The following is a 23,121-nucleotide window of genomic DNA, read 5'->3' on the forward strand; positions in this document are numbered from 1 at the left end:
TGGGATACTTTGACAGTGAATAAAGCTCTGTAATCCATATTTAGTGGTGCTAAGAGAAGCATTACAGTAAAGAAAAACAAATCTACATCAAACAAAAGTGTATCTTCTAATGAAGAAAAATCACTCCCCCAATCATTTTGGAAAGAGTCATTGCACTTTGAACCAAGTCAGTGAGGTTGTTGGCTGGTCTCCTTTGGATTATGATGTCACATAAGTGACTCGACATTAGCATCCTCTGTTAACTGTCAGACACTCATGGTGTTCATAGCCACATGAAACCTGGTTAGGTCAGCCAATGTTGTTATGTATAAACTATACTTCTCCCATCATGGCTCTTTTGTTTATAGTCACTTTGGGCAATACTTGGAGTGACTAGAGAATATTTCAGAAATGCACAGGTGAGTCATCTTGATGACCTGATTACTAAAGGCTTTCCTGTTAATATTGCCCACTGGAGAGAAGTCAAATGGGATGGACTCTCTCTTTCCCACATGGTACATAAGAGCAACTTCATCCACCAAATAAGGATCAGCCTAGTAGAAAACTAGGAAATCAATCAGAAATATAACAGCAAGGGATGTGCTTCACAATAATTTAGAGTTTTCTACTTATTTTGTATAATCATGTGTTGTCTTATTCTCACTCTTTCATATATACACACATACTTTCACATACACTTAAATTCATACATATTCAACTATTATCTCTCAGAGTTAGAAATCTAAAACTTTTCTAGCTGACAGCCTGTGCTCCAAGCACAACTACTGTTCTTCCTGTACATTTTATTCTAAATGTATGATGTTTCTCTGTTTCTTTACTTACATATTACAATAGCAGCCTATCCCCACCATTAAAAAAAGATCTTTTCTAAAAGATCAATTCTATCCTGACATTACCATGCTGATTTAGCCCTCCTTTCCCACCTCTTCCTCATGTATATAACTAAGCATGTATATAATTATTTTGTGCATAGAGAAACTCATGAATAAGATGTAAGATTTTTTTTTCTCTTGTAGAATGTGTGCTGGTTTTAAACTCTTATGTAACTCAGAAAAGCCATACTCTTTTGATCCAATCTTGTGGGTGCAGACTTATTGTGGGTGGGATCTTTTGATTAGATTGTTTCCATGGCCATGTAACCCAACCCATTCAAGGTGGGTCCTAATTAGTTTACTATTGTCCATAAAAAAGCTCATGGAGAGAGAAGGAGCTCAGAATCAATACAGTGATGAAACCAAGAGAAACAAATGTTTTAAGATGCATACAGAAATATCCCAGATGAAAATCAAGTACTCATAGAAATTTTCAAAACCTGGAGACAGCCAAGGGAAGCTAGGAGATGAAATCCAGAATTTTCCCTGAAGAAGCTAAGTAAGGACCCACTGGAATAAGAAACTGAAACAACGAACCAGGAACAAGGACCTCAAAAGTCAGCTACATGCCTTCCCAGCTGACAGAGGTATCCTGGATACTGGTTGTCTTTCCTCTGAGAAGGTATCCTCTTCCTGGTGCCTTAATTTGGACATTTTCATGACCTTAAAACTATGAACTTGTAACAAAATAATCTGCTTTGTAAAAGCCAATCCATTTTTGATATATTGCATTCTGGAACCTTTAGCAAACCAAAACCGAAGAAAACTATCCATGACAGTGATGACTAGTAAAGGTCTCTTATCCATTTTTCATTGTTAATTGTAGTGGATATTGTTGGTACCACACTAAGATTTCCTTAAAAGGGATCGTACACCCAACTCCCAGCTGTTGTTACTGTGAGCTGCAAACAACTCACAGCTCTTTCTCTCTTGGAGATTACCTTCATTATAAAAAAAGCCTCTCTATCTCCCCCAGATAACCAGAGGCCAATGATTCAAAGGACATCAAAACTTAGTCACCTCACCTCAAAGTGGGACCAATTCTGTGACGCAAGTTATGCTAAACAGCTCCCTATGATACAAGACCGAAACTAATCTTTAACCAACACTTCATGTTTGCTTAGCTTTCTTAATCTGCCCTGTCTTGCTTCCCACAACCCACTTCTGGTGATAACCCTTTCCCAGTAAGTCACTTTTGCAGAACCTCCATCTCAGGGTCTGCTTCTTGGAAACTGGTTTAATATGGTAATATTTCAGATCCATTCTCAACTTTATAACTACTGTGGTTTGAGAATTAACAGTTCAAAGCCTCTGTATCGGTCAGTGTTCTTCAGTGGGGGGAAAAACAGTTTTGATCTATCTATCTGTCTATTTACCAAGAGATATCTTTTAAGGAATTGACTCCCGCAATTATGGTGGCTAGTATTACCAAAATCCATAAAGGAGGTTGGTAGCCTGGAAATTTGAACAAAAGTTGATTTGACTGTGAGATAGAATTTCTTCTTCTCTGGAAAATCTGTTTTTTGCTCTTAAGGCCTTCAATTGATTGTATGAGACCCTCTCACTTGAGGATGCAAAACCAAACCAAAAACAAATAAGTCACAGCTCCAGCGTATGGAATGGTTTAATAGTGATAGACAGAACACAGAGGCAGGAAGCAATGTTTTTTTTTTTTAATGAAATGCTAAGTTTAGATTTAAAGATACAAACATGGGGAAAGTAAAAGGATGCAAAAATACATAAAATATTAACACCAATTTCAAGAAAGCTGGAGTGAATATGCTAATATCAGATAAAATAGACTGTAAAACAAAATACAGACATAAAGAGGAATATTTTAAATTGATAAAAAGGAAGGAATGACAATTAAAATCAGATATGCACCTAGAAGCAGGGCACTAAAAGAACTGAAGCAAAAACTGAGACAAATGAAGGGATAAATAGAAAATTCTATAATAATATTCAGAGATTTTAATATTCCATGTTCATTAATGGATAGAACAAGTAGGAAGAAGACTGATAAGAAAATATAAGGCATGAACAGCACTATAAAACAACTAGACATTACAGTCATCTATAGAAAACTCTACCCAACAGCAATAGCATATACCTTATTCTCAAGTGTTCATAAAACATTCTCCAGGATAGACCATATTCTAGGTATTAAACAAACCTTGACAATTTTCAAAAAAAAAAAAAAAGAACAATGAAATTTATAGTTCAACTGCATTGGAATGAAATTTGAAATCAAAACAGAAGAAAATGTGGTTAACTCACAGTTTTGTGGAAATTAAACAACATACTCCTAAATAACTGAAGAAGAAATAAAAAAGCATATTAGAAAACAATTTGAGATGAATGAAATGAAGATGAAACATGCCCAAATTTATGAAATGTCAATGAAACAGTACTTAGAAGGAAATTTGCAGCTATAATTGCCTATACTAAGAAAGGAGAAAGATCTCAAATCAATAACCTACCCTTCTGCCCTAAGACTTTGGAAAAAGAAGTATAAATTAAATGGAAAGCAAGCAGAAGGAAGGCAATAATAAATATTAGAACAGAAATAAATGAAATGTGAAATACAAAAATAGTAGCAACAGCCAATGAAAATGGCAGTTGCTTCTTTGAAAAGACCAACAAAACTGATGAGCTTTTGGGTAGATTAATAATGAAAAAAAGTGGAATAGTCAAAAATGAATGGGCTAAAATTATTACCAAACATACAGAAACAAAAAATGATTGTAAAGGAATACTGTGAACAATGGTATGCTAATACATTTTGCTACCTAAATGAAATTGACAAATTTCTGGGAAGAAATAAGGTATTGGGATGACTTTAAAAGAAATAGATGTTTTGGTCTAGACTGAGTTTGTGCAAAGCACGGGCTGATGCTGCCATGAAACCAAAAAAGCATGCCAGGCACAGAAATAGATGTAAATTTAATAGAATTTATGAGAGATTCTATGGCTTGTTAGAGTGGTTAGTGCCATGCAATGAACTGGGCTAGACTGCAGTAGGAAATATGCGTATGATTTTGAATGAAGACATTCCATATAGTATGAAGACATCAGGTCTCTAGGATAATCATTAAAGGGCCTAAGACCTGATGTTTTACTAAGATTAACATTTAAGACTAAGCTACAATCAATGCCATTTTTCATCTGTGATTACATTCTTCCCCCTTCAGGGAGATTCTTTACCATTCACAAACTTTGTTCTTGTTGAAGCAATCTTCTTAAATGACCAAGGACTTATTTCCATTTAGGAGGAGGACTGGGTACTGGATTGCCAAAATTCACTTCACATAACAGATTATGTTGACCATAGGACAGGCATTGCATCCATACACTACAACAACAATTTAAAAGATGATGGAATAGTAATAATCTAACACCTATGGTAGATAATCCTACAAAGAAATGCCACCAAGGCTTAGTAGGAGAATTAAACCAAATAGAGGGAGTCAGTTGATAATTGATGAGTACTATGCATGTGCTCTTGCATATGATTTTAAAATTGTGTAGTATTATGTCAGTGATCAGGAATATATACACAGCAGTGCATATTTATAAGGGCACAGATTCTTCCAATCCATCGTGTAAGACTACTTTCCATAATTGGGTGGTCTTGTCATTTAACAATTATATTGCTATTTTAGAGTCATTAAGCCATGAGGTATAGTGGTTAGCTTAGGCTATTATATGCTTTCCAATAATTTTCACAGTTCACCCTGGGATAAGACTTCCTAAAGGGTAAAACAACCAGGGAGTATGCTAAACTCTATATTTAGATTTAACCATTTCCTAATTACTAGGAGTATATGGTAAAGAATCATATAATGTGGCAGGGATATATGGCTGTCCCCACGGACAGAAACTTGTCCAATTGTAAGATAAGGATCTGCCCCTGTGGAATTTTAAGGTAGATGACAAGTCCACATTACATCATAATCCATAGCCCATGCTTGGGTCATTTGCCCAGTGAAAGGGTTTCACTGATCACTCTCTACTTGTGTAAGTCTTCTGTAGAGGGCGCTTACCTTCCCTGGGCAGTATTTTGTGGCTCTCTGATTAGCTTCTTCACTGGAAAAGCTAACAGAAGTCCCATGACAGTATCTACTCCAGTGAATGTGTACCTTGCCCCTTCTGAGTGTGGAAGGGGACTGATGTAATCCACTTGTCACTGAGTCACTGGAGCCTGTGATCAGTTAATACAACCGATCTGATGGGGCAATTGATCAGCATGGCTACTACAGGAAGCACAGCAGAAACTCCCCTGCTATGTCTCTAAACTGTTGATGCATGATGGGTAGCTGAAATTTCTGGGCTAAATTATACAATGTTTGATACTCTCAGTGTCCACTCTAAACTGTTGATGCATGATGGGTAGCTGAAATTTCTGGGCTAAATTATACAATGGTTGATACTCTCAGTGTCCACTCTTTCAATGAAACTACTCACTTGATTCTCAGATTTCATTAGTGTGGCTCCAGACTCGAATGAGAACATCTTCCTCAACATTCCTGGCTACTTTGTTAGGAGTGTGGGCAGAGACATGACAACAGCTACATTTTGCTGCCGGCAGTTGTCTGAGATGTCATCACAAATATCTCTTCTGCATGGAGGGCAACCTATGACAGTCCATTTTTCTTGTTTCCAGGGTGCCATCCAAGTCATGGGACCTTTGTAAACAGCCTACTGTCAGTACAGACAACACATCTCCTGGTTCATGTACTACTATCCTCCAAATGGCTCTTAATTCAGCCAATTGACTGCTATGCATAGTGCTGCTCTCCCACCATATTTTGTCAGTACTGGGTTGTACCCACACAGATGTAAATGTGAGAGGCAGCCCATTTGTGGATCCATCAGTATAAAAGCAGATTCAAGAATTGTTCCTGTGCCCCCTATAATTGGTATTTTAACAGCTATTTCAGCTGTGGCAATTTTAGATTTGAAACTTCTACATAAGAAACTGATCCTAAAATTTCATGCATCTTGACACTGAGAGGGATGGTATTGAGTACTGTGCATCACAACAAGTAAGCTTTCCACTTTGTCAAGTTACTTATTTGTGTACTGCCGTAGCATGGCTTGATGGCCATCCCTGTATAAAGAGGCTGTTTCTCAAGGTGACAGGACATTTCTGAGTCAGATATCTCACTTGTACTCCAGCATTATATGCAGCTACCAGATGATTTTCTAATGGGATATATGTAATTTCACCCCTTTCCATAATTGTGGCCACAATCTTATGGGTACTTATTTTGAAAGTTATCTCTGCCACAAAAACACCCAAGGCCAATGTAAGTGGTAGCTATCTCCAATTTACAGGGTCAATTAGTATCTTCCTCTCTCAGTACGTGTGCCAATGCTATTGTCTTTTTGAATTTTTTCAAAAGCAGACTTCTGGGGGTCATCCCCTTCTCAAGTATGATTTTTTCTAATTATCATATACAACAAGTTTTAACATTTGAGCTAAATGTGAAATGAAAGATCCCCAGTATCCTAGTAGTCCTAGAAAGACCATTAATTGCTTTGGCATGTGCAGCATAGGAAAACATTGTACCTTATAAATTACTGTGGAAGAAATAGTTTTTGTCTTAGTCGAGCATACTACATGCAAGAATTTGACAAAGCAGCCAGGCCTTTAGCTTATTGTGATTGGTTGCCTATTCTCAGCTCTCAAGATGGCTTATTTTCTGGCACACTTTTTAGTTCTGAAGGAGTAATGACTGTTAACATATATCATCAACATAATGGAGTAAAGTCACAGATTTGTGTTTCTTCCAGTTCGCCAAGTCTTTTGCCTCTAGGCCATTGTAAATAGTCGGGTTATATAAACAGCCTTGTGGGAGCATGGTGAAAATCTTTTGTTGTCCCTTCCAGGTGAAGGAAAAGGGAGATTGACTGGCCTTATTTGAGGGAATACTAAAGAAAGCATTATTTAAATCTGAAACAAAGTGATAATGACATAATTGAGTGCTAATTTCTTGTAGTGATGAGGCAAGGTCTGGAACCACTGCATACAAATGTTGTGTTACTTTATTTAATTTGTGGTAATCCACTGTCATATACCAGATATGTCAGGTTTCTGTACTGGTCACACAGGGCTATTAAAGAGGCTATGGGTTGGTATTAATATTCTTACTCTTTCTAGTTCCTTAATGGTTGCAGATATCTCTTGTCCGCCTGGAAGCTTATATTGTTTAGTGGCTACAATCCCCCAAGGTTGTGGTTTTTTACAGGGTGCATTTCACATGTCCCTTTAAGATGACTTTCAGTATTCTACAGTAGAGGAAAATTACTCCTGATATTTTTTAATGTGAGATTTAAGGGAAGATCAATTCCTGATATACATTCAGGTATAGGAGAAATATATACTGTGTATTCCTGGAGGGAGAGCATTCTCCCAATTTGCAAAATTAAATTATGCCATTTGACTCTGATTGTCGTTCCCCCATAGCTCTCTATGGACGGCATAGGCTTATTATATCTTTTGTGTTTGGGAAATTTCCTATACAATTTAAATAAGCAGTATTTGCTTATTTATATATGTTTCTAAATTGATCATCCACGTGAGGCAAATGCTTGGTTAAGGCATTTTTCATGACTGCTTGATTGAGACATGTGCCTGCGCTAATATTAGTTTTTCTTCTACATGTCAGGCAGTTGTTTTGCCATGAGTTCTGCCTTTGTGGCCGTACACAAGGTTCCTAAAAGGGGCCAGGCTATGGCATTTTATACTTGGCATTCTCATTTTCTTTTGGTAATATATAGTTGTCCTGCTACCTGTTGCCAAAGATTTAACAACACCACTGGAGTTTTGAGGGTCACAGTCATCCCCATCTATCCAGGAGACAAGTCAACCCTCCTCACACATATGACACAGGCCAACTTGGGATTTTCCCCAAATGATTCTGCCTTCCCTGGACCCATGTATACAGCTGCCAGCAATGTTCTGGTCCCCTGGCCAACCACCAATTGTTTGGACCGAGACCTTGCTTGCACAGAACCCAGGAGAGTGTGGCTGCTAAACTAAAAGCACACCAGACATTGAAGCAGACATGGGTTTATTGGGACTTATGACCAGGAAAAATTTTCTGGTGACAGCCACTCAGATGTTAGCATTCTGTGAGGGAACAAAAATATACAAGACAATTTATGATTTCAGAACAAAGACATTCTGTACAGTATGAGGACATCAAGTCACTAAAAGGGCCTAAAATCTGATGTTTTACTGAAGTTAGTGTATAAGACTAATATACAATCAAAGTCATTTTTTTACATCCATAGTTACATTCTTTCCCCTCCAGGGAGTTGGTCAATTTCTTGACCTTTGACCTTTCTGTCCTTGACTGAAGATTTGTTATAGGTTTTTAGGAAAGTTCCCAGGCATCAGGCCACCATAGGTAAAGATATTTCTCTTAAATGACTTTCTTATTATCATCACCATGCAGAGCTATTTTGGGAACATAGTTGGCATCAAATAAATGCATCTTGAAAAAACTAGTGCATTTACTCATTCTAGTAAAATGATTTTTCTCTTTATTTCCAATATGTTAGCTAGAAAAAATATGTTTTTCAAACATATATTATCACAGAACAATATAATACAGACATAATAGTGTACTTTAAGAAAAACAAATATTTATTATCAAAGGACAATGAACTCAAATATTTAGTCAAGAAATGTCAATGTTTAAGGCAATGTCAGTCAAATTCCTTAAAAGGTATTGCTGTGAAACATATATTGTAAATGTGTTAGGAGTGTTCTGAAGATAAATAACAGTTATTGATAAATAAATATATTTATAAATACATATATTGTATACATATGTATAGCAACTTTTCTTCTGACACAACTATGTTCCTATTTATTAAACTTAACCTAGTTCCGCTCATCCACTTGTACTTAGGAAAACAGAATACATTAGATCAAGACTTCTCGCAACCCACATTTCCCCCCCACCCTCTTGGGCTGGCACTGGGACACAAACCTGGGTCTCCGGCATGGCAGGCAAGAAGTCTGCCTGTTGAGCCACCATGGCCCACCCGCAACCCACATTTTAAACTGGATATTTAAACATTAATGGAGCATCTCCACTTCTCTACCCTTCTTGAGAAAATACAATGTTTTGACGAAAGGGAACAAGAACATATGTACACACATACAAATATGTAAACATAAACAATCTGCTTCAGTAGTATCTTTATATCTAAATTTATGAATATATCAGAAAGGGTTCATATTTTCAGTCCTTAAACAAACTGGATAATTTGAACAAACTCATAAAAGTTTAGCATGAGAAAAAAATTCCTCAATACATAGGGCAAGCATCTTTTAACTTTTTTCCCTGCATTTTTTCTTTCAGAATGTACTTCTCAAAAATTGAAGCCACTTTATTGATATACTTTTTCTCAAATAAACTCCCTTCCAAAATGAGTCAAGTTAATATGATATTTAGAAATAAAAAACTCTTCTTGAATAGCTGGTATGAAAGCTAGATGAATTATTGGTTAGGGTGGGTTGGGAGGTTACAAAGTAATTGAAAAAAGCAACTGCCATGTTTTCTCTATATGGATAATTTGTAGTTTTTGCTGATGGTCTAGAAAAAGGATGTGGTCCTTGTATTTACTAACCTTTGGAAATTTTGTCCCTTCACTCTTCAAATTAGTTTCAGAAGGCAAGAAGGCAGTAATTAAGCATGAGCTTTCCAGATCCATGAGTTTCTGAACATGGCTCTCTGAAATCAAGATCAGTTTTGGAGAAGAAGTGCCATAAAACAGTTAAGTTTTTATACTAGGAAATGATATCAGACCCAGATTGAGATATTGGGGACCATCTATTCCCAATAGAACTATTAAAACCAAGCATAAGAGTGACCAAGTATCAAAGTTTCCTAGGGAAATTGTATGGAATTACTTCTGAAAACTTCTATCTTCAATCTAGAAAACCTTCAGACCCTCAATTCACGTTATAATAAAATCTTGGGAAAGTGACAACCCCCAGCAATGTATATTTAATAGAATTATTTCTCACATGCAGATTCTGTTCAAAGAAGGCTACAATAGAAGGCTTAATAGGAATGCTTTTTATTTGCCAAACTTTTCCAAAGTTTCTTCAGTCAAATGAGCTTGAGAGACCCTGTGTATACTCTACATAGAAACTCACAAAGTACATTGATACAGTTAAGGTTATGCCAGTTTTCATTAGATTCTTACAGGATATCTCCAAATAATTTGGCCACAAAACATTTAGTTGAACAATATTTGTTCACATATTGTGTAAATAGAGTAGTAGAAGAAACTTGGTGAAACCCTTCCAATAGAAATATGTATTTAAGAACAAGAATGGTCAATTGGACATTGACATTAGGTGCAAATCCCTAGTTATAAACATAAAAGAAATTAAAATTTTAGAAGGGGTGAGAGGGTCAGACTAATGTGCACCTAAGAAACACTTCTCTCACTTATAATTTTTATAGCATCCCGAAATTGGACCCAGTTCATTATATCTCATAACTAAAACTCAAAATTGATATTATACACAAATGTTGGAAAACTGATGTATAGGCCATACTGAATATAAAATAAGACATAATCATATGCAGATGAGGTTAAGCTGCTTCTGGAAGAGATTAGTATTTGGGTGAATTTACTCATATGTCAAAAAGTGATAAGAATGTGGCTCAATATCCTAATATGGGAAATATTCTGTTATGCTTTATGTACAAAAAGTGGTAAAAATAATGTGTGGGAGATGGTGATATGTATATTTAATAGGAAAGGAGAGAATCTGAATCACCTTCCTAGGAGTAGAGTATAGAATCTATTTACAGTCATCCAGTCTAATTAGCACCAGGACTTAAGAATTCCTGCAACCAAACACAAGAATATTTTATCTTTTGCTAATGATAGCTCCACCGAAGTAACCAGTATTGTTATTTATTGTTTATTTTTGTCTAATACTTCATATTAGGATATCTCTATATGGATTCATATCAGGATTCATATCAGATGTACTGTTTTGCGTTGGTTTCTCGCTCCTAAATCCTAATAATTTGCCTATCTTTAAATATTTCTACATACCTAAATGTGTTTTCCATAAATAATGATCTTTTCTTCTTTCTTCTTTCTTTTTAACCCTTTTGTCTTTTTTGTTTACTCTTGTTGACTTCTTTTCTCAATTAACATATAGCTTAGATCAGCAGTACAATGCAACATTTTTTTTTTACTACAGTGATGACATAACACATCCATTACTTCTCTTAAGCTAAAGTCTATCTCCCAATACATTACATTGTTTGAATAGGGTGGAGGAACAGAAAGAATAAAAGCCCTCTAAAACATTTGATATACATTATGGATTCTCATAATAATTCTTACAAACTATAAATCTCACTGTCTTCAAATATTTTGCCTATGGCAATTAAGCTTGCTCTGAAAATTTAGCAACCAGAAAACATTAAAAGCAGCCTTGGAAATTATGATATGATTTCCCACATCTGAATAGAATATTAAATAGATGAATTAATGATGTGTCAAATAAAGTTAAAGAAATATGTTAGAATATAAATGAATAAATAACAGGTATGAATTATGAAAGAAAATTTAGGAGATACTGAGGATATATATAGTTAAATATATATATGATTTGATAACTTTTAAATAAGATTTATGAATGAAAGTACAGGAGAATGGAGGAAGGTATAATAAAAATATTAATGAAAAATATATGTCCTCGAACTGAACAATCAATATGTCAATTTTGAAGGATTCACTTAAATTCAGATAATAAAACTTGGAAATAACAAAGCACTTGTGAAATTCCTGTATAGACTCTGAACTCCAAGGGTAAAAATGAAGACCTACAAGATTCCAGAGAGAATATAGTTTGCCTTAAAGTAAGGGAAATTATAATGGCACTGGCCTTTTGTTTTGTTTTGTTTGTTTTTTGTATGCTGTATGGTGGGGTCACATTTCATTATTTTTCCATGACAGTATCCCTTTATTGCAGCACCAATTGTTGAATTTTTGTTTGTTTGGTTTGCTTGTTCATTTGTTTGCTTGTTTTTTCATTTTTTGGGAAGTGCATGGGCTGAGAATTGAACCGGGGTTTCCTACATGGCAGGCAAAGAGTCTACCACTGAACTCCCCTTGCATCCCCTAGACTTCTGTTTTGAAAATTGTTTTAGTTTGTGCTGTTGGAAATGCAATATACTAGAAATGGTTTGGTTTTATAGAGGAAATTTATTGTTAACAATTTCATATTTCTAAGGCAATAAAAATGTCCACAGTAAGGCATCTAGAAAAAGATATCTTGACTCAAGAAAGTCACATTTGGGAATGCACATGGCTGGTGTCTACTGGGCCTTTGGTTTCTGGTTTCAAACAGCTTCCCCAGGAAAAATTTAATTTCAGATTGTTGAAAGTCTCTGTGTGTATCAGCTCTGAAGCTTTTTCAAAATGGTTCCCTCTTAAAGTACTCCAGTAAGTGACCCATCGTGAATGCATGAAGACACATCTTTATGGAAACCACCTAATCAAGCTTTCCTACCTACAACTGGGTGGGTCACACATCCATAGAAACTACTTTATCAAAATGACTCCAACCAATGATATCGAATCAAGATTAAAGAACATGGCTTTTCTGGAGTACAAAATAGTTTAAAACCAGCATGTTCTACCTTCTGGACACCAAAAGACATGTTCTTACCATATGCAAAATACATTAATTTATTACAATATCACAAGGTCTTAGACAATTTCAGTGACAATAAAAATCAATATAAAGCCAAACTCAGGATGAAATCTCATCAAGGTCAGTTATAGGCATGGTCTGTTCTAAGGAAAATTTCTGTTCTGGCTCTGTACCTATGAAACTCAGAACAAGTTATCTGCTGCCAATATACAAAGAAGGGAAAGTCATAGGATAGACCATCCCATTGCCATAGGGAGAGACTGGAAGGAAATAGGGGTCACCAGCCCTAAATAATTCCAAAAACTTTCAGGGCAAACTTCAATAGATTTCAAAGACTGAGAGTTATTTAGCCTTGGGACTTAAGAAAGTGGCAGACCTACACTTTCCAAGGGCCTACACTATGACTCTACTCTCTTGGGTGAGGGCTGCAACACTGGGTGACATTGGGAAGACTACTTTTTTTGTAGCTTCATTGACTCCTAACATTGCACTAGCACCTGAGCTCTCTGCCATCACTGAAGCACATGCTCAACCCCCTCCAAAGAATGGGGCAGCAGCAAAGCTCTCCCAAATCCACAAGGAATGTGTTCCACCCTCTCCAAGGTCTGAGGCACCAAAACTTCTGAAAATCTAAGTGGAAGGCCCGCCCTCTGTCTTTGGGGAAAACCCAGCCTATCTTAGTGCATGGGTAGGCCTTCCCTCTTGACCCAAGGTTTCTAAGCTTCAGACCTTAACTTTCATGGTTCTCCTTTGAAGTAATTTTACCTTCAATTTGTCCCTTTTCTGTTCTTTTTTAGTCCAGACTGGTAGTGGTTCCATTTATACAGGTCTCTCAAGAAACTTGTCAGTTTTCCATGGAGTAAACAAGGATCACATACATCAGATTTAGGACTTTCCATAAATCCTTGCTGAATAACCCCATTTCCAATTCTAATTTTTTCTGAAATGGATGATTGATTCCACGTTCTGTTAAATCCTCATTGGGGAACTCTTCTCCATAATCTTCCTTTCTAGAATCCCAGAATTTTCCATACCACTGATTTCTAGTTTGTTTTTTCATATCTAAGAGTTAGTTCTCAGCTTATCTCTTCCCTGTCACATTTTAATATAAGCTTCATGGAGAAACCAGACTGCATTTTTGACAATTAGTTTGGAAATCAGTTCTGCTAAATATCTGAGTTCATCACTCTTAAATTCTGCCTTCCATCCAATGCCAGTACATACTTTTACCAACTTCTCTGTCATTTTAAAACAGGATCACCCTTCTTCAAATTTGCAATAACACATTTCTCATTTCTGTCTAAGTCCTCATCAGAGGTACCATTAGAGCCTATATTTCTACCAACAGTCTCTTCAAAACATTCTTGGCCTTTCTTATTAAACACCTCACAATTCTTCCAGACTCTTACCCTTATCCATTTAAAAACCTGTTCCAACCTGTTTTGTATTTGCAAATCACAGCAGCTCACTCTTGGTACCAAAATCTGTTTAATTTGTTAATACTCCTGGAAATGCGATATACCAAAAATGGGCTGGCTTTTATAAAGGAAATTTATTAAGTTACAAGGTTACAGATCTAAGACTATAACAATTTCCAAACTAAGGAACCCAGAAAAAGATACCTTGACTCAGGAAAGGCCAATTTGGGAAGGCATGTTCCTGGAATCTGCTGGTCCTTTGGCTTCTAGTTTCAAACAGCTTCCCTGGGGGCATTTCATTTTTCTGCATCACCAAAAGTCTCTGTCTATATCAGCTCGGAATCTTTTTCCAAAATGATTCCCTCTTAATGGATCCCTGTAAGTGACTCATTTTGAATGGGTGCAAACACATCCGCATGGAAACCACCTAATTAGAAGGTCCCACCCATAACTGAGTGGGTCACCTCTCTATGGAAACAACTCAATCAAGAAGATCCCACCCAACAATATTGAATCAGGATTAAAGAACATGGCTTTTTTTGTGTACACAACAATTTCAAACTGACAAGAAAGCTATGAGTTAAAAATGAATGAACATCTGTAAGTTTGCAGTGAAGGAAAATGATGAACCTAGCAACTGTACAAGAAAGAAAACTAACATTAAAAACGTGAAATAAATGGCCAAATTCATAAATGAATAGAGAATGAATAATAAGTAGAACTCAGGGTATAAGTGCTGATCAGTTTAAAGATCAAGTTTTGTAAGTGAAAAAGGGTGCTTTTCACTAACGTAATACTACAAAAATTTACCCATATGAATTTTATTAGAAATATGTGAAGATGAAACTTTTAAAAATATACAATTAATATGTTATATGTACAATCATATGGTATGGTGATACTTTTCTCTGAGAAACTTAAGATTAAAGAATATATGAGGGAAAAATACAAATAAAATATACATACACCTGTGCATATGCATACATATAAATGCATACATATGCATGCTTCTACACACACACACTATATATATATATATATATATATATATATATATATATATATATATATATATATTTAGATCATATGGTAAATCTCCTATTTGTGGTTTGGAAGACATAATGTTATGAAGGCAGTAACATCCAAAGCAACTTACACATTCAAAATAATTCTGATCAAAATTCCATTGATCTTCTTTTGCAGAATTGGAAAAACTGATACTTAACTTGCAAAGGGTCCAAAGTAGCCAAAATAATATTGACAAAGAGGAACAAAGTTTAAAAACCCACACTTCCAGATTTAAATCTTACTACAAATCTATAGCAATAAAGAAATGTCATATACAGGCATAAATATAGATATTTAGTCAATGAAATAGAATTGTGAGCCCAGAAATAAGCCCATACCTTTATAGCTAATTCATAATTCATATATGATGAGAGTTTTAAGACCATCAAATAGGGAAAGGTTAGTATCTGTATTAGTTAGGGTTCTCTAGAGAAACAGAATCAACAGGGAACACTTGCAAATATAAAACTTATAAAAGTGTCTCATGTGACCGCAGGAATGCAGAGTCCAAATCCACAGGGTAGGCTGTGAAGCCAATGACTCTGATGTAGGGTCTGGATGAACTCCGCAGGAGAGGCTCACCAGCCAAAGCAGGAATGGGGCCTGTCTCCTCTGAGTCCTCCTTAAAAGGCTTCCCATGATTAGATTTAGCATCACTAATTGTAGAAGACACTCCCCTTTGGCTGATTACAAATGGAATCAGCTGTGGATGCAGCTGATGTGATCATGACCTAATCCTATGAAATGTCCTCATTGCAACAGACAGGCTGGTACTTGCCCAATCAGACAAACAGGTACCACAACCTGGCCAAGTTGACACATGTCCCTAACCATGACAGTCTACCCCTTTTCAGCTTGGCACCTATATATATATTGCCTTAGACCATACTTAATTTTCAAATGAAAACAAATAAGCACACTTTTTTTTTCTTTTACCTGACAATACTCAACTGTCCTGCATATAACTGGTAACACATTAAATCTCCCCAGAATAGGGTGCAAATCCTTAGGCAACATTCATTCTTAAACTTGATATCTTACAACTTAAATAGTATAACACAAACAAAACAGCATTACAGTCCTCGTTTCTGTAACTGATCACATGGTCGAAGTTCATATTTATCACTACCTTCTTCCACTACCCATTCCATGTTCCCTTTCCCCTCAGCAAGCACTTCAGCTGGCCGTGGTTCTTTGCCTGGTGGGGTGACCCAAACCTTCATTCCTGAAGTTTCAGAGCATTAGTAGTCCTGCCTGGATTGTGTTGTTGCAGTTTTCCATTGATTTTAATCACAGGGCATGGTAGTACTAATAGATGCCCTAGGGGATCTCCTATATTCCAAGAAAACTCTTCTTTACCTCCATTATGTAGTTGCAGTCCTACTTCTTTCTGATAGTCAGGGTCAATTACCCCAGACAATAATGTAATCCCCTTCTTGGCTTATTGATCCAGAGGCATAAGTAGCCCAAAGTGACCAGGTGGCAATCTTAACTTCCAGTTCAGTGGTATCATTGTTGTTTCTCTTGGAGGAAGCACACACCATTTTGGAACTAAAACCTGCAGACCAGCAGAACTCAGGGTAGCAGGGAAAGGAAGCAAAAAGTTTCCTAGTGGATCACTAGGGGTAATAGTGAGTGGTACCACTCCGATTTCCACCCCTTGGTTCCTGGACCCATGGATCCTGGCTATGGGAGAAACAGCACCATACAACGGCCGCTGATTCAGAGCATACACAGCTTCCTGGAGAACACTGCCCCAGCCTTTCAATTTTTTGCCACCTAGTTGGCACCGTAATTGAGTTTTCAAAAGGCCATTCCACCATTCTATCAATCCAGCTGCTTCTGGATGATGGGGAACATGGTAAGACCAGAGAATTCCATGAGCATGCGCCCATTCCCACACTTCATTTGCTGTGAAGTGTGTTCCTTGATCTGAACCAACGCTATGCGGAATACCATGACGATGGATAAGGCATTCTGTAAGCCCATGGATGGTAATTTTGGCAGAAGCATTATGTGCAGGGAAAGCAAACCCATATCCAGAGTATGTGTCTATTCCAGTTAGAACAAATTGCTGCCCCTTCCATGAAGGGAGTGGTCCAATGTAATCAACTTGTCACCGTATAGCTGGCTGGTCACCTCAGGAAATGGTGCCATATTGGGGGCTGAGTGTGGGTCTCTGCTGCTGGCAGATTGAACCTCAGCAGTGGCTGTAGCCAGGTCAGCCTTGGTGAGTTGAAGTCCATGTTGCTGAGCCCATGCATAGCCTCCATCCTTACCACCATGACCACTTTGTTCATGAGCCCATTGGGCAATGACAGGAGTTGCTGGGGAAAGAGGCTGACTGGTATCCACAGAATGAGTCATCTTATCCACTTGATTATTAAAATCTTCCTCTGCAGAAGTCACCCTCTGGTGTACATTCACATGGGACACAAATATCTTCATGTTTTTAGCCCACTCAGAAAGGTCTATCCACATACTTCTTCCCCAGACCTCTTTGTCACCAATTTTCCAATTATGGTCTTTCCAAGTCCCTGACCATCCAGCCAAACCATTAGCAACAGCCCATGAGTCAGTATACAAACGCACCTCTGGCCAATTTTCCTTCCAACCAAAATGAACAACCAGGTGCACTGCTCAAAGTTCTGCCCACTGGGAAGATTTCCCCTCACCACTGTCCTTCAAAGACAGTGTCTTTGATAAATGTTTCTGGGAAAACAATATGGACTTGCAAAAGAGGAAATTGACCTTTTCTTCACACCGTTTACACAAATTAACTCAAATATAATAAAAAACATAAATGTAAGTGATAAAGTTAAAAAAACTCCTAGAAGAAAACATGGAAAGGAAATGTAATATTCACAACTATGGTTTATGAGAAAGGATTTTTTTGGTATGACACCAAAATCAAAAGCAAGAAAGTAGAAATGAATTGGACTTCATCAATATTAAAAATTTTGTGCATCGAAGTACATCATTAAGAAAGTTAAAAGCCAAATTGCAGAATGGAAGACACTATTGGTAAATCATTATCTGATAAGGTTCTAGTATTCTGAACATACAAAGAATTCTTATATTTCAACAATCAAAAGACAAAAAGACTGACAATTTAAACTGAGCAAAGGGCTTGAATAAACATTTCTCCAATGAAGATATATACATAGACAATAATCATATGAAAAGATGCTCAGCATCATTATCCCTTAAGGAAATGTAAATCAAACCCACAATGAAATACCACTTCATACCTACTACAATAGGAAATGAGGATGTGGAGGAATTGGAATTATTTACACCGCATGTGGGAAGGTAAAACAGTGCATGTGCTGTGGAAAATAGTTTGGTAGTCCCTCAGATATTTAAACATTGAATTACTGTATCACTCTGTGAAGAAAGTTGCTACATAGTGCATTGTAGGAAGAGACTCAGGCACAGCAGAAACTTTCAGGAAACGATTGCTTCAGTTCTTACCCAGTGTGATAGCTATGTTCAGGTGTCAACTTGGCCAGGTAATGGTGCCCAGTTATCTGGTCAAGCCAGCTCTGGTGTGTAACTGTGAAGACATTTCATGGATTTAAATAATAAGTAAGTTGATTGCATCTATGGTTGATTACATCTACAATCAACCAAAGACAATGTCTTCAGCAAAGACAGATGTTTAGTTCAATCAGTTGAAGGCTTTAAAAAGAGGAAGAGATGACTTCAGCAGTCAGAAGAGAGAATTTTCATGTCTTCTTCAGCTGGCCAGATTCTCCTGGGAAGTTCATCAAAAACTTTCACTGGAGGCGGGCCGCGGTGGCTCAGCGGGCAAAGTGCTTGCCTGCTATGCCGGAGGACCTCGGTTCGATTCCCGGCCCCAGCCCATGTAACAAACAAACAAAATACAATAAAACAAGAAAATGTTTAAAGATGTTTCCCTTTCTTCCTCCCTTCCTTCCTTCTATCCTTCCTTCCTTCTCTCTGTCTTTCCTTCCCTTCCTCCCTTTAAAAAAAAAAAAAAAAAAACAAAAAACTTTCACTGGAGTCCTCAGCTTGCAGCCTCCTATAGAGAACTGGATGTTATACATCCCCATAGTTGTGAGACACTTTTGCAAAATCCTATTACATTTACAGATATCTCTTTGTTGGTTATGTTCCTTAGAGAATCCTGCCTAATATGCCAAGTATAACATTCATTAAGTATTTTCATAAACTTGGTTCTGTACTTAACATTTCAACTACAATATCTAAAGTTCAACACATTTTCCTACAGCTAATAGATCACAAAATTTTAAATGTGAAAACACAGATGATTAATGGACTGAGGAGTAGAAGAACATTTCTAAGTATGTGGAGCTGACCAAAAGTGAATCACTTGTACTGGATTTATTTTTAAAAAGAAGGTTATGTAAAGTGAGCTTGCCTTGGATACTGGGGCTGGTTAAAGTGGTGGGTGAATCCAAACCACTGAGATCTGAAAAGTATCTTATCTCCCTCTTCTGTGTCTTTTATACATCTGGTGATTCCTGACAGTCCATCTGAAAATGCCAAATGGTTTAGATTGCTAATTTGTACAATGAGAGAAGGTTTTAGATCTCATCAGACACAGATCATGCTAAATGACAGAGATCTGAGCAATGGAAGTGAAATCTTTTCAATCTTCTGCCCTGAGTAGAACAAAAAACATTGTTTAGATTTCTGGTTAATTACATTTCAAAACAAAACAAATTGAAGTATATCCACAGACGGTAAAGAAAATTTTGTCCATTTTGATAATCTTTGGGTTGGGAGAAAAATAACTGTCACATCTGAGGAGATCAGATTTATTTTAATTGACTTCAAAAACTAGAGTATTCATGAGTGAGATAATATTCAGGCAGCTAAAGTAAAGTTTAATGTTATAACTTTTTTTTAATAATATGATACCTTGTAAATTTCTCAGAGTTGTGGATATATTGTTAAACATGAAAAGGTCTTATATCTTGTGTCTGAGGATACTCCCAGGAAGAAATTTTCAAATAATTTTCCTCAGAGGTGAAAATGCTATCATCACTGTGATGGAACAATGGAAACAGTGGAAGGGAGGCAGGGCAGATTTCAAGAAAGGAAATATATCTATGCAATGAGTTTTGAACATAGATTGCAGTTTACTTGGTGACCAATCAGAGAAGCAAATTGCAAGCCCCATGTAAAAAGGAGTACAAAAAAGGAAATACATGTGAGGAAGGCAAAGACAAAAGATGCAAGTAATTGGACATGACTGCACCCTGTGTCCATCTGGATAAGAGATGAGATATAAGTTTCCATCTATAATCAGTGACCTGATTCAGAGATTTTCAGGAATCATATTAAAAAGTTTGAATTTTAACTTTCAGGCAATGATAATTTTCATTTATGTAAAAAACATGTTGGTGGAGAAGTGATTGCAGATGAGAAATAGTGAAGATAAAGAAATTAGCTACAATGGATGAGTTATCTCAGTAAGACACCACCACTTCTTGTCATTCAAATATCAGCTGGTGGAATTTTTCCTCAAGAACTCTCTCTGATCAGCCATTCTAAATTGGTCAGTCAATTGAATAGACTCTGGTTTTAAATCTCTGCAGTGCACCTATTATCATTATATTGAATGATTATTTAATTTCTTCTTTCCTTCACTTAACTGTACACTCCATGTAGGAAGAAACAACGTATTTTGTTCATTGCTGTTTCAGTTTGATAATGCTGCCAAATGCAATGTAGAAGAAATTGATTGGCTTTTTTGGGGGGGGTGAGGGGTGGGTGCATGGTCCAGGAATTGAACCCGGGTTTCCTGCATGAAAGGCGAATATTCTACCACTGAACCACCCATGCACCCTGATTTGCTTTTACATAGGAGATTCAATAAGTTACAAGTTGCAATTCAAAGGCATGAAAATGCTCAAATTAGGGCACCAACAAGAGGAAAGACAGCTGGTATCTAGGGTTTCTTTCTCACAGGGTAAGGCACTTGGCAATGTCTGCTTTCCTTCTCTCTCAGCTTCTGGTTTCAAATGACTCTCTCTCTAAGCATCTCTGGGTCCTCACTTAACACTTAGCAGACTTCTCTGGGGCAAACTCTTGATTTCATCTCTTAGTTTAGCATCTCTAAATGTCTGTATCCTGATTTCACCTTTCTGCTCTCTGTATTGACTCTGACTCTCTCTCTTTCATTCTCTCTCTCTCTCTCTCAGCTCTTTTAAGGACTCAGTTTAACTAATTAAGACCCAACTTGAATGGGCAGAGTTGCATCCCCATGGGAATGATCTAATCAAGGTATCTCACCTAACAATAAGTCTGCTCCCACAAGATTTGATTAGGATTAAAAGAACATGGCTTTTATGGGCTACGTAACAGTTTCAAACCAGCACAATAGCTATATTCCAGCACCTAAGACAAATTAACTACTTAATACTCTTTTTCCATAGACACTTGTTGAATGAAAGGGTAAACAAAGAAATAAAAGTCAGTGGCAAATTAAATGGAGGAAATGGACTTAGAGGAGAGAGATGGGAAATATTTATTATTTTTTATAGTACTTAAAATTATTAAAAGAAGAGATGAAGAAAGAATTGAACTGAAATAAATTTTTTCATTTTTTCATTGTATGCTTTGAAACTAAACATATTTTGAACATATCAATTGAGATAGTGAACATAGGAGAGGACTGAGTTTAAAAAGGGAGGATGAGTATAATTTTAGAACTTTTCTACTATAAAATTGTAGGTATGAAATAGTAGACTTCATTAAATTTCTGACATACCAGGGCTCATTTAAAGTATTGACACAATTTATTTCCGTCATCTGAAGGAATCCTATATCTTTTCCAGGTCATGAACCTGACTGGTCCTTGCGGCAGGAGAAAAGCATGACTGTCAAAACTTTGCATTTGACACATTCTCTGAAGTCCCTGAAGAGTAGTTCCTCCTGTTTTTCCTCATCCTGCTCATGTTCCTAGCATCACTGATGGACAATGCACTCATAGTCCTTACCATTTGGACCACCCCAGTCCTCCATATCTCCATGTACTTCTTCATGGCCAACTTGTCCCTGTTGGAGATTGACTATACATGTTCTATCATACTCAAGATCTTCAGTCTTCTGAGTGATGCCAGAGGATCCTCTCCAGAAGATTGTGACATGTAGATGTTTTTCTTTGCATTATTTGCAAAGAAAATGCCTTTCGGCAGTCATGGCTTTTACTACTATATGGCCATATGCTCCCCACTCTACTAGGCAACATAAAAGAGTCATGGGGTGTGGGACCATCTAAGAATGACTTCATGGTGGGTGGAGTGCATGGTAGGCTTCAGCCAGACCAACTGTATTTTCTCCTTCTGTAACCTCTATGAGATAGACCATTTCTGTGACCTCTCAACCATCCCAACACTCGCCTGTAGGGATAGATTCCATAATGAGGCTGTGGTCTTCACCATGGCCATTCTTTGAAATTCCAACCCATTTTTTCTAATTACTGCTTCCTATGGCAGAATTCTAACTGCTATACTCATCATGTTCTCACCTGAGGGCTGCCATAAAGCTCTTTCCTCCTGTTCTTCTCACCTACTAGTAATGCCTTTTTATGTTTCAGGATCTGTTACCTACCTGAGGCCCATTCATCAGGAACAGACAAACGCTTTGATGTCTCCTACATGGTGGTGACATTCATGCTCAACCCCACCATATATAGTTTAGGGAACAAGGAATTCAAGGCAGTCCTCCAGAGAACCCTGGGCAAGAAAAATTTCTGACCCAGGTGTAGGTACTTGAGGACCATGCAAACCTCATCTTTAAAAAGATGCACACATAACCCAAAAGCAAATAAGCAAACAATCAAACAAAAGCCCATCAGCTCTTCAACCTGTTGTAAGGAGTTTCTTTAATAGTGGTAATTGCAATTTTAGAGTCATCTTTGTTCTTAGAGCTAGAGTTCTGATTCCTAATGCTGGAAGAAAGCTGGCTGCTGAAGAATTTTAAGATGAGAGTCCAACATTAGATGGATTTTGCTAAATATTTTAGTCTATGTTTAGAGTATAAATTTCCAGCTTCCATAGTA

At 36.9% G+C, this 23,121-nt stretch overlaps 1 pseudogene across 1 annotated transcript; it reads left to right on the forward strand.

Annotated features, from left to right (window-relative positions):
• The first annotated feature begins 256 nt into the window (after positions 1–256).
• LOC143682557 (olfactory receptor 10AG1-like) lies at positions 257–22,904 on the forward strand (annotated as a pseudogene). The gene is made up of 2 exons (XR_013175186.1): positions 257–398; positions 21,896–22,904. The product of XR_013175186.1 is annotated as an olfactory receptor 10AG1-like (transcript).
• The last annotated feature ends 217 nt before the right edge of the window (positions 22,905–23,121 follow it).

Source organism: Tamandua tetradactyla, chromosome 5 (assembly GCF_023851605.1).
Source record: "Tamandua tetradactyla isolate mTamTet1 chromosome 5, mTamTet1.pri, whole genome shotgun sequence".
Taxonomy (NCBI): Eukaryota; Metazoa; Chordata; class Mammalia; order Pilosa; family Myrmecophagidae; genus Tamandua; species Tamandua tetradactyla.